We start from the raw sequence: 9,894 nt of genomic DNA, 5'->3' as shown, positions 1-9,894 counted from the left end.
GCGAGCCCCCGACGATCGCACGCCCTCATGCCAGCTTTGGTGGGATCCTCACCCGCTTTGCTTTTAAAATTTGCTTTGCTAATAAAGGAATTCGTAAAAGTACTAAGCAGAGCGGGAGAATTGCGGCTCCTACCGGCAACTGCTCTCTAGGGTGTCTGGCCATAAAAGGCAACCTTATTATCGGAGGTTGGATTTCCACAGGCCAATGTGGTGTCAGATGAATTTGGGAATTACCGAGAGAGATCTGAGGAGTAGCTGAATTACCTTGCGGGATCCGGATAAAAATTGGAGTTCTAAAACAATTGTGGAGGGGGGAGTGGAGAGGAGAGATGGGAGGAAGCTGTGCAGTCAGAGGACTCAGGAATGAGGCTGCCTCGTGGGCAGAACCGAAGCTGTGGGCTGGGGTCGGATAAACACCCTCATCCCCTAATTGGGATGGACATCTCCTTCTCCCGCCAATGCTATAAATCCCTTCCTTCCTTTCTTCTTGCCTTCCGTCGTCCGCCCTTCCTTTCTTCTTTTCTTTCCAAAATGGCAGAATTTGAAGTCAGACCGCCCCCCCCTCCCCACTGTGGGGCTGGGCAACACCAGTGAGTTACTCCTTAACTAAACGGTAAGGGACAGGAAAATTCCGGGTGACATTTGGTTTGCAGATACAGATCACAGGTTCTTTGGAGTTGGAGGGGACATTAAATTCTAGTCCAGACTTAAGCAACAGCGGACCCCTGGCTAAGTCTGTGTTGTGTTCTTCCCTCTCCTTCTCCCCTGGAGAATGCTCTTCAAAGGAAAATTTGAAGACAGGGCTAAGGAGAAAAAATTTGCATGCAACTGATGTTCCCACTGTTTGCTGGGAATCCAAGAGAAGGGATTTTGCAGTTACAAGTGGCTGCTTGCTCACCTTCCACTCTTCGAGCTCCTGCTCTACCTTTTTGGACAGAGAGACTAGAGAAGCAGGATGGCTAGAGAAATGCCCCTGAACTCAAGTCTAGTTCAACCTTCAAAAGCAAAGTCAGATTCACACTTACTTAATTAGGGGAATAGGAGAGAGTGATGTAGGGAGAGGAATGGGCTAATGGAGAGGTGATAGCAGATTTTAAAGTCAGCAAATTGTAACAACTCCTGCTAGAGAAGATTGCTGTTTATTCTTGTTGGTGTCAAGTTTGGGAAAGTGTTAGTTACTGCCAAACTGGACAAAAGAGAACACTGTCAGATACTCTAGCACCTCTCTGGTCCTGCAGAGTTTCTGGTTCCTGCCAGGGGCCAGTCTTGGCAACTACTGCTGTGGCCCACATGGCAGCTTCTGATGCCATCAGGTATCCTGGACAGCGACTTCTACCAAAGAGGACAAATGGGGCCACTCCACACACACACACCCTAACTCCAGTTACTGCTTTGCTGTTGCTGGTCCTCTTGCCCCAGAGTCCAGACATCCCAATATTTCTTGAGGAGAAGGTCCTCCAGGTATCTGTGAGGCAGGTACCTGGAGTGGTCCTCACCTGATAGAACTATGGACTGAATTTCCCCTCAGAAACACAGACTCACCTCTTTGTGGCCCCAGGAACTATCCCCCATCCTTTTCTGGGCAGTGTACCCTGAATTCCACCCAATTCTATGACCTCTCTTGAACTGGCCGGAAAGGCCAGGGTACAACTTGGGACACCTTCTCAGCCCAAATACTCTAGTAGCAGCTTCTGCTTAAAGCTGGGTTTTCCTGTCTTTCAAAAAAAGCCTATCCATGCCACGAATCTCTTCTGGGACTGTTCCCATTGGTAAATATTACATATTTGGGATAGGCTGTCATAATATCTGTAACTACCCCTAGCTTATTTTAATCAATTAATGCACACAATGTCTGTGAAACTGTACCAGACATAGGGGCTGTTGGGGAGAAATGGTGCTCAGATTGTGTCATTCTCTGCCCTCAAGAAAGCTACACTGAGTTGGAGAGGCAAAATTAACGAATTGGAGAGGCAACACTTGATCTTAGCCAAAAGGCCGAGAAGCGATGAATTGGAGAGGCAAAATGAACAAAGAGACGATAGTGAATGACCCGAGCCAGAAAAGAATTTAGCGCTTAAATGGTATAGGTCCTGAGTGCTTTAAAAGTTTAAAGGCAAGATGAGGGAGATGGCGAGATTTTTATTTCTTAGAATTAATTATTCAGATTTTTCCATGAAAGGTGGGAGAGAGGCAGAGAGAGTGGCAGAGTTAGGGCCTTCTGTTTATGGACCACTCTTGCTGCCCTGAAGGCCCCTGTCCTGCTGCAGAGTCCTGGGTGAAGGGACATCCACCAGCCGGCTCAAGAGTGTGAGTGTGAAGATTCAGTACCCCAGAGAAGGGGATCCAGGTGCTAATGGGAAGAGGAAGTTTCGCTTCCTGCCTCACATCTGGATCAGCCAGTGCCACTGTTACCCACTATCTTCTTCCTCTCCTGGATTCCTGTCCCACGCACACGGGCAGGCCCCACACACCTGTGCTCACTCATCGTGCCAGGCTCTGACTAGGCTGCATTTCTCCACCGACAAGGGCGCCTGGAGTGAAGATGCAAAAACAAAACAAAACAAAACTGCAGCCAAGCACACCGCTATGCTGTTTCCTCGTTTCTTCACGTATAAGAAACCCTGAGATTGGCAGATGAACAACGTGCAGGAAGGAAACCTGCTTTCAGAAATAAGCACCAAGGGGCGCCTGGGTGGCTCAGATGGTTAAGCGTCTGCCTTCGGCTCGGGTCATGATCCTGGAGTCCCTGGATCGAGTCCCGCATCGGGCTCCCGGCTCAGCGGGGAGCCTGCTTCTCTCTCTGACCCTCTGCCCTCTCATGCTGTTTCTCTCTTGCTCGCTCTCTAAAAAATAAATAAAATCTTTAAAAAAAAGAAAAGAAATAAGCACCAATACCACGATAATGGCCCCGCCTGAGGCTGTTAAAGACCATGACCAGAGTGGACAGGGGTGATTCCAGAAGTAGATAAAAGGCCCGCATGGGGCTTAGGTGGGGTCATGCCACAGGGCATGCTTTCTCCCCTTGTGAATGTAGCTCTCCCAAATTTTAGGTTACTACAACGTTTAATTCTCTGTGACTTATTTTGGGTACTAAGATCCTTTTTCAAAAAATTATCATTTTCCTTTTATTAGGTGATTGAAAAAAATTGACTGCATCCTGAAGGTTTTAAATTTGTTTTTGAATCTGAGGGTGAAACAGATTCTTCCCATTTGAATCATCTTCACCTTTATCATGGAAGTTATACCATATATATATGTGTAACATATATGACATATAACACATATGACATGAAGGATATTATTCATACAAATAAGCTCAGTCAACTTTGTAGGCATTTGCCTCTCATGAGTGGGGTGATACTCTCTTGGTCACCATCTTCCACATTCTTCAGAGGTAGGGAGACAAAAGCAGATACTCCAATATTTATTTATTCTGAAATATTTACTGGAGGCCTGGGATACATGTGTAGGGCCATACTAGGTCCTTCCTCTGAAAGAGCTTTCAACTTGATTAAGGAGGTAAGATACATCACCCTGGGTTAGAATATTAATATAAAGACACATCAAAGGCTATACCTGAGGGACAATACCTGGCTGGCTCAGTGGGTTAAGCATCTGCCTTCGGCTCAGGTCATGATCCCAGGTCCTGGCATAGAGATCCGTGTTAGGCTCCTTGCTCAGTGGGGAGCCTGCTTCTCCCTCTGCCTGCCACTCCTCCTGCTTGTGCTCCACCCCGAAAAATAAATAAGATCTTTAAAAAAAAAAAGGCTATTTCTGGTCCAGCCCTGAGTCAGTGGACAGACACCAGAATTCCAGAGGAGCCAAGGAAGAAGTGAGCTCTAGACAGCAGAATAATGGGTGATTCTCGAAGGGGGGCAAGTGCAAGTGGATTTTGAAGGCTGTGTAACCTGAGACAACTAGGGAGGAGTAGGGCGATGCATGCTGTAGGAGAGGAAGAAAGAAGAAGTTTATGAGTTTATGGGAATGAAAATGACAGCATTCCAGGGAGAGAAAGGAGCCTGGTAGCCGGAGTGGACAGGTTCTCTCGGAGTAGCAGGTGGTCCAGCTCTCAAGGTGGGACTGTACAGGGGCTGGACTTTATCACTGTGCCTTAGGGAGCCCTTGAGGATGAGAGTAGTCTAATGGAAACAACATTTTGGGAAAGATGAGCAGTTCTAGAGCAAAAACTGAGAGCCCTTCTGACTCTGAAGTTACTGGGTTTACAACTGTCCCAACATGAGTCTTGAACCCTATTCTCTTTATTATAGGTTCCTGTCAGTGAGCAGGTTCTAAACAGGTGTCTTGCTGCTTTTGTCAAGTGTACTTTAGCACCCTGACACCCTAAGCATGTCTAGTCTCTAAGCAACTGTTATTTTAGGCAGAATTTATTTGTTCTATCAAGAGTCTTTGGAATGAAACCAGGGAGAGAGCAAATGGTCGTCACACAATCTACGTTAGAGAAGCTTTCCCCTCTCCATGCCCCAATAAATTTATATTTATCCTGTGTTTCCAGGGTGAACTGAGCTGTTCTAAGAGCTGGGGAACAGAAGCTATAGAATTAAAGGACATCACAGGAGATATAGTCTGTTTCATCCGCAAAGATCAGCTCCAATTTAGTAATAATGATGAGGTGCTTCATTCTTTATGATGATCTAAGTTTGACCTTTTTTCAGTGAAGTCAATACAGCTATGTTCATCTCCCTCAGCTTTCGGGTCTGATATGTCCCTTGTGAGATGACAGGTTTGGTGTTGGGTTACATGAGAATGACCTTGTCCTTATGGAGTCAGTGTTCTATATAAGTCAGGCACAAATAACAATCACTTTCTTACTTGATCGTCTCTCTCTTTTTCTCTGATGTACTTTATATAATTGTCTGTGATAACCCCACATCTTAAGTCAGCATGTCTAGCTCTATGCTCACATCTGTTCTGGGATCAGCACTTCAAAATAACAAAAATTCATGAAGAAACAAAGGGGAAAAAAGAAAAGGAACACAGCCTGAATTCCTGGTCTCATTCACAGCAAGGCCAACTTAGCTCTTGCTGACCCAGAAAGGTGCACAAGAATGGACCATGCCACAAACCAGTGAAGAGTCCAAAGCATGGCTTGAGACTTTAGGCATTTTGCATATAAATGAAGGGAAATAAAAAATGAGTAAAGGAATGAGAAACTGCTTTCAAGGGACAATTAGGAGAAAACTGGCAGATGCTTGCCTGCAAATTCTCCTGGGAAGTTCCCCTAAGAGGTGAGCTGGTCGTGGAGGTTCTGAAGTTTTGCCTGCCGTCACTCAGAGGAGACAGCAAAGGGTCAGATCTGCTCTGTAAAGTGCATCTGGGTGCTGGGGGAGGCCAGAAGTGAGAAGGACAAGAGAAAACACTTAGTACCTTTATAGGCCATCTTACTGTGGCTGCCAAAGTATCCCCTTAGGAAATAAAGCCACTGGCTGGGCTGCTGAAGTGCCATATGTGCTAATTAACATGAGACCAGTATGATGATAGCCTGGAAAACAGGCGGAGTCAGAAAAACAGGACAAACTGCATAATTGACAGATGCAATAGTGCAGGGATTGTCTCCAGCTCTAGGGAGAGAAAATTGAATTAAAAATTGTCTTGGCAGGTCTGGTCTAACGGTTCAACTGTCCCCAGCTTCAGCCATCACTACATTTGGGCAGTATTCATCTAAGAGATTTCTTTGACTCCGGACTGACGTTTCTCCTCATCTCACTTTTTCTTACTGCTTAGAGTTGCCAGATAAAACACAGGGCTCCCATTAGTGTTGCATTTCAGGTAAGCAACGAATAATTTTTTTGTATGTCTTAAATATTGCATAGGACATGCTTGCTTAAAAAAAAAAAAAAGGACATACTCGTTGTTTAGCTGAAATGCAAATTTAACTGGATATTGTTATTTCCTAACTCTGGCAATCCTATTCCCTGTAGAGGCCTTGGGGGTCAATCCTTTGTTGCTTGTCAGCAGGCACATTTTGGGACATTGGCCTAAGCTCTACTGGTCTTCTTATTGAGAGGGCAAACATGAAAGTAAAACAGATTCACATTTTCTCTTTTTGCCCGTCCCTCCCAAGAGCCCATCTGAACCAGATTTGCTTTAAGCCAGTCAATTTGAATGCATGTGGGAGTAAGTTTTTTTTCTTTTTCTTTTTAAATCAGATATCTTTTCAGCCAGAAAATTTTACCACTCTGCAGAGGTCACATTCTTCTGAGAGGAGCGCTACAGGAATTCAGTGCCTTTCTTAAAACTAATGTTCACTTTTAGAGGTGACCAGCAGGGGGAGCACATTCCAAAACAACACACTAGGCTCAGGCTACCTGGATGAGATCCTTACTGTTGGGGCCACCTGGCATCACTCAGGCACCAGGAATTTATAGAACCCCCGCAGGCTTTGCAACTATGTGCCAAATATTTCATTTCTGACTGAGCAAAGGACAACTTGGGTAAAAGACAAATCCCAAACAAACAAACCAGGAAAAAAACCACCAGTGAAAGAAAAGAAGTAACAATAACAACAAAAAACTCCAATGGTAATTAGTGCAAAGAAACAACAAACCACACGATTATATGAAAAAACAAGGGCGCCTGGGTGGGTCAGTTGGTTAAGCGTCTGCCTTTGGCTCAGGTCATGATCCCAGGGTCGTGGGATCGAGCCCCACATCGGGCTCCCTGCTCAGCAGGAAGCCTGCTTCTCCCTCTCCCTCTGCGGCTCCTCCCCCACACCCCACTTGTGCTGTCTTTGTCAAATATATAAATAAAATCTTAAAAAAAAAGATTATATGAAAAAACGGTGAATGTTTCCCTACGCCTAGGGCTGGATGGGATTTGGAAACATCATGTTCAACTTCTCAAGACTTGCTTCTTCTGTGAGGTATTCTCTGAGTAAGATCCCATTTCACACTCTACCTGCTCCAGAGGACTAACACATTATCATAGTCTTGGCCCTATAGCCCCATTGCTTCCTTTCATTTGCTTGTCTCCCCATCAAAGAAATAGGCTCTTTGTGGCATGTCTTATACTTTACATCTCTCAAAAATATGGCCATGGTGATTGGCACGTAGTAGGTGCCTCTATATCTCAATTATCTTGGAAAATGAAAGCATATTAAAAAAAATTTTTTTTAAGTAGACTCCACGCCCAGGGTAGAGCCCAATGTGGGGCTTGAACTCACAACCCTGAGATCAAAACCTGAGCTGAGGTCAAGAGTAGGCACTTAACTAACTGAACTACCCAGGTGCCTCAAAAGAATATTTTTAAAGGAGAGTCCACAATCTTCCTTCATCACCCTTGATTTTGTGATTGACTCTTGGAATTAGGAAAGCACCTTCCTTATAACTACTGAAAAAAACTCATGTTGAAGCTGGATTTTCTAGATGTAAGGAGCTGTTGATGAAATAGAAAACAAAACAAAACAAAACATGGTTTAAAATTTTTGTGAGACTAAATATGAAAGTAGATATTTCTTTCCAGCTTGAAAGAGAGAAAGACTTCATAATTTCTTCATAAATAATGCTGAATTGAGGACCTGTATAACTGAATTCTAGTCCTGGCTTTCTTGTCTGCTGACTGCATTTGCTGGGGCAAGACATTTAACATGTCTGTGGCTTCAGGACAGTGTTAGAGCTGGGTAGATCAATGGTTCCCAAACCTGACTGATCACCAAATATCCTGGGAGCTTTAAAAACCCCACACCCAAGTAAGTCTGGGGTAAGTCCTAGAAGTTTATTTTTATAAAGTTCCCTAAGTGATTCTTATGAACAAATGGGCTTGAGAACCATTGGACCAGATCACTGGCCCTCCTGCATATGTCCATGCCTGGACCTCCAGAGAGTGACTTCGGTGGTCTAGTGTGAGCTGTGTCCCCAGGTGGGTCCAACGTGCAATCAAGGTCAAGGGCCCTGGACTAGATGTTCAATAAGATCCCTTCTGACTCTAACACTTTATGGTCCGAGAACATTTACCTTGCCTTTATAAGTACTTATGCGGTAGTTTTATTGCATTTAATTAAAATGGGTGCCTTCCTATTGTGGCTTAGATCTGTAGATTAAAGGGCAAAGGTCTCATAGCCACCCCTTTACAAAGGGTCACTCTTGTTCCCAGGAAGAAGGGGATGTGGGAGTGTGGGTGAGTAAGCACAGGCCAGTTATACTATAAGGCAGACACCTGAAGTGCACATTCACCAACAGTAAGTTGAGTGTCCCAGCCATGTGCTGGCTTCCAGTAATGTGTGAGTATTGATATCCAAGTAGAGCTTTTCATGAACAGGGATATAGACTCATTCTACAATCAATGTATTGAATTGTGATGATCTCAAGGTAACCACATTTCTAATATCTTCTATATTTTTAAATGTAACTGATGAACACATTGGGAGCATTACAGGGCTTCCACCTCGAGCCTAAATTGTGTCCAAAAGTAGGACCTGTCTGGTTAACTGGTGGGGCAGGCCAAAAAAAGGAGGTTGGGTGGAGGCATCTCCTTGCAGGGAAGAAAGAGCAAGGTGTGCAAAGGTTGGTCCAGTACAAAAACCTTAGTCATTGGAAGGACAGTACAACGTGTTGTCATTTTAATTTGCCTCTTGACCCAGCTTATAATGCACTTCTGGCCCAAGGAAGAGAGAGGACTAGAGTAAAAGCTCAGAAGTCTGTTCCCCACACCTGTGAAACTCTGGGGTTTGGCACCTATAAGTTCTGTGTGTTCACAGTGGCCATGCTTCATAAAAACTGAGGTTCAGCAGGAACTTGCAGGAAGTGGTGATGATCCTTGGTGCCTGGTGGACAGGGAGTTAGCAGTGGAGTGTGACAGGGCTAGAGTAGAGGGAGGATAGGAGGGAGACTTGACCTCTCCCAGCATCCCAGGCCTCTGTAGATGTCGGGGTTCTGCATTAGCAGAATGGAATGAGGGCCGACAGAACACAGTTTACATCATAATGCCAGTTTCTAACTCCCAGAGACCCAGTCTAGGACCCAAGCACCTGTGATCTCTTTGGGAGATTTTCTAGTTCAGTTCAGCAAATGCTAGGCTTTGTCAATTGTTCTCCACTCCTGTGATGAGTTACTCAGTCTTGATGTCAAGAGTGTGTAAGAGATGGCTTATCTGCAGTAAGAATAGCATTGTTTCTGTGGTGAGCAAGTGACTGGAAATCCTACTAGTCTAGGTGATTACAGACCATTTGAATCTCTAACACTGACTCCCTCTTCTCAGAACGCCTGTGGAAGCTTATCAGCACCTCGGCGGCAACTTGGAGGCACCTTTCTTCTACTTCTTTCCCTCCCTGTGTGGGGCCAGGAAGGATGAGCTGGGGTGGGGCTTAGAATAGAGTAGCCAGACCCTGGGCTGTGTCCTGGAGCCTCTGCTTTCCCAAGGAGTTGGTCCTGACACGGATTGTGAGCCAGATCATCTGCCAGGGGCATCCCCCAGCTCCACTTCAGCAAACAATGAAAGACATGCTACACAGAAGCAAAAAAAGCTGGTCTCAGTTCAATCACTCCATCTTACTTCTGATGCAACCTTTCAGCTCTTAGAAAATTCTGACTAAAGGTCTGTGATGGTTGACTTTATATGTCAACTTGGCTAGGCCATGCTACCCAGTTTTTGGTCAAACACCAGTCTAGATGTTGCTGTGAAAGCATTTTTTTTTTCCACTGTGATTAACAGTTAAATCAATAGACTTTGAGTAAAGTAGATTACCTTCCATAATGCAGATGAGCCTCATCCAATCAGTTGAAGGACTTAAGAGAAAACAGACTAAGGTTCTCCAAGGAAGAGGGAATTCTGCCTCCAGACCGCTTTGGACTCAAGCTGTAATATTAAGTCTTCCCTGGGTCACCAGCCTGCTGGCCTGCTTTCTAGATTTTGGACTTGCCAGCCCTGACAACTTTGTGA

Source organism: Leptonychotes weddellii, chromosome 3 (assembly GCF_054177405.1).
Source record: "Leptonychotes weddellii isolate Sample4059 chromosome 3, ASM5417740v2, whole genome shotgun sequence".
NCBI classification, from domain to species: Eukaryota; Metazoa; Chordata; class Mammalia; order Carnivora; family Phocidae; genus Leptonychotes; species Leptonychotes weddellii.
Note: the sequence above shows the minus strand (reverse complement) of the source record.